A 3,529-nucleotide genomic window follows, 5' to 3' on the forward strand; every position below is an offset into this window, starting at 1 on the left:
CAAGTTACAGGTTAGTAAGTTACAAGTGCACAAGCTACAAGTTACAAGTTATAAATTTACAAGTTACAAGATACAAGTAACAAATTACAAGTTACAAGTTACAAATTTACAGACAGGATTAGCAAGTTTATCTACTCTTAGGCATTCGTCAATCCATCTTAAAAGTAACCAGTAGATTTTTGACCGATCAAAACATGGAATTTGTGACACACCTTCACACATGCACGGACAAACATTGTTCGTTGTTTATAAACTAAAACATGAATGAAATACGCTTCAACAGTCGTAACGTCACTTCCCTCGTAATGACGTATGGTAACTTAGTAACTGGCTCTAAACTATCAGAACAATGGCGGACACCTTTATAAAATATTTCTCCGACGAGCATAAAAGCGTATCCAGAGAGTGGAAAAAAACCTTATAAAATGATCATGTTTTGACTTTTACACATTCCGATCACAAGACATATGAAAAGTTCTAGCCAACATGAACAATAAAAAAGTACCGATTTTCTTTGTTCAGAACCACGATGGCAGCCGTTGCTGGGCGACTTGACATCAGACTATTGAATCCAGTTGACCTTTCTCTGGTCATTGTTATTATTATTATAACGCCAAATGGGTGACTAGTTATCATACGATTGAATCGATCATATTATAAACGTTAAAGTTTCATATAGTTTTCTGTGTTGGCTCTATTGATCAAGCGGTAGAACAGTGGGTATTTTACTTAAACACATACATCGATAGTACCCCGTGTAGTTGGCTATGTTAACCAATCAATGGCATTGTTTACAATAAGGCGATTGTCCGAGAGGCGTGGTTATCTAAGAGTCTATTCTATGACAACATACATGAAAGGGGAAAAGTTGGTTAATGGAAGCATTTTCTGTTGTATCTGCTCCACACATTTCAGGTATTTGCCATCCATTTTTTATGGATAATTCTCATTAAACTGTATTAACCGGACTATCAACGTTCAAGGTATCACATTGTTTGTTTTGTTTTGTTTTTGTTTGTTTGTTTTTTTAGATGGTCCGCTATATTACCGGATGACAGTGTTGTGAGTTTCTTAGCCAAGACAGCAGTTTTATCTTCAGTATCAATTGGATTCAGTAGTCTGATGTCACGCCGCCCGGCAACGGCGTCTATCTAGGATCTAAACAAAGAAAATCATTACTTTTTATTCTTCATGCTGGCTAGAACTTTTCATATGCCTTGTGATCAGAATGTGTAAAAGTCAAAACATGATCAAATATATGTTTTTTTCTCCTCTGGATACGCTTTTATGCTTGCCGGAGAAATATTTCATACGGGCGTCCGCCATTGTTCCGGTAGTTTAGAGCCAGTTACTAAGTAACCATGCGTCATTAGGAAGGAAGTGACGTTACGACTGTTGAAGACTATTTTAGAAACTAGGATTTCGTTGTCAAAGGTTTAAGCTATTAAAGTCCCCTTGTCACCCCCCCCACCCCCCCCCCCCCCCCCCCCCCCCCCCCCACTCCACGCCTGCTCTTCCTTCAATTGTGATCAAACCATGCATGGCTGCACGTAAATTACATTGTTTGCATGTCGGTAAGCTTATTATAAAAGGGGGAAAATTATCAAATTGACAATTTCATTTTGGGAAGTGATTTAAACTGCCTGTGAATATATTTTGTTATTGACGCCTTTCCATTAATACGGTAAATATTACACGTTCTTCTTAATAATAATAATAATAATAAAAATAATAATAATAATAATAATAATAATAATAATAATAATAATAATAAATAATAATAATAATAATAATAATAATAATAATAATAATAATAATAATAATAATAATAATAATAATAATAATAATAATAATAATAATAATAATAATAATAATAATAATAATAATAATAATAATAATAATAAATAATAAATAATAATAATATATAATAATAATAATAATAATAATAATAATAATAATAATAATATAATAATAATAATAATGATAATAATAATAAATAATAATAATAATAATAATAATAATAATAATAATAATAATAATAATAATAATAATAATAATAATAATAATAATAATAATAATAATAATAATAATAATAATAATAATAATGAAGAAGAAAAAGAAGAAAAATATCAGTATTAGGCAATATTATTTTTACCGTAACATAGAAAAAGCTATTAGCGGGCAGGTACTCATTTTACACCTGAATAAGATGAGAGAATATGAGTAAACAACCTTTTCCAACGACTACAACTAAGCCCAGCTGTGAGTGGGACAGAACCCTGGGCCTATCCGTCCGAAGACGAATGTCATATCCACAAAACCACAATACCGTATGGAGCCACAATATGTTTTATGATTAACTATCTCCTTACCAACTATAGGAAAATCGTTTACGATAGAACCAACATTTTTCTTATTCAAATTTCTTTTCTACTTCATGAAATTATAAGAGAATAAATAGTGTGTTGTGGAGAGTATTGTTTTGCTAAAGAAATTATGTAGAGTAGATTCAGGCTTACCGGACACACAAGCCTTATCTGTGGTCGTCTCAGAGAATGGAAGACTGCTGGCCAGAAATAAGACCAATGCTGTATAGTGATGTCGTAAAATGTAACGCTCAAGTGGCCGGTTTCAGGTGAACCAGCCGATTTTGCACCCTAAGCAGTCTTTTCCATGTTCTCGACGCAAAATGTTATTCGTGACATTTTGGTACTACCGGACACTTATGGAACGTTAAGGTCCAACCGGACACCCAACTTGGGCAAACCGGACACCCTTCACGGATGTTGAAAAACACTGTTTCCTTTTGTTTTTTTAATAGTTTTCAATTCATAAACAGTTACAACAGATCCATAGGCTCAGTTTGTAAAATATCTGCCGGGTCATTGGTCAATTTAGGGTTCGATTCCAGCATTCCAAGGACTTTGAAGGACTCTTTCCATAAATTGGCAGAATGTTTCCTTCCCCCAAAACGACTGCCATATATTTTCATAAATAGCTAGACTAGATCTAGACGTCTAGATAGATAAATAAACACGTTTATGTTCATTTTCAACAGAGAAAGACAAAAATAATTTATTCAAAACAATTAATAGGGTACATAATCATACCGCAACATGTCACTTGCACAATGTACAAACAAACGTGAAAACACTGATCTCCTCCTCACTCATCCCCGGTATCTTCTCTCTCTCTCTCTCTCTCTCTCTCTCTCTCTCTCTCTCTCTCTCTCTCTCTCTGCCAGTACATCCTCTGTGGTACCACCTCCCACACTTGCACCAAATCCATCCATCCAGGTTCCTATCACTTCCACAAAAATCACATAAACGTTCATCTTTGTCATTCACACCACATAACTCATCCATATCCATCTCAACGTCCGACCTGTCATCATGCACAACCATCGTATCATCATCCTCTGCTCTAGACTCCACTCTTTCTTCCACTCTCCTCTTCTTGCCCTTCCCCTTCCGAGCACCGTCACTTGGGTTTTGTTATCGGAGCCGACTTGATAGGGGTGCTTGGAAGT

At 34.7% G+C, this 3,529-nt stretch overlaps 1 protein-coding gene across 1 annotated transcript in view; it reads left to right on the plus strand.

Moving 5' to 3' along the window:
• Positions 1-1,582: 1,582 nt before the first annotated feature.
• Positions 1,583-3,529, plus strand: part of LOC144957706 (uncharacterized) — a 4,571-nt gene continuing 2,624 nt past the window's right edge. The window contains exon 1 of the mRNA XM_078889079.1: positions 1,583-1,684. The gene's annotated coding sequence lies outside the window, so the exon portion shown is untranslated. The remainder of the gene's footprint in view (positions 1,685-3,529) is intronic.

Source organism: Berghia stephanieae, chromosome 12, assembly GCF_034508935.2.
Source record: "Berghia stephanieae isolate SIO BIC M18660-M18661 chromosome 12, UCSD_Bste_1.3, whole genome shotgun sequence".
Taxonomy (NCBI): Eukaryota; Metazoa; Mollusca; class Gastropoda; order Nudibranchia; family Aeolidiidae; genus Berghia; species Berghia stephanieae.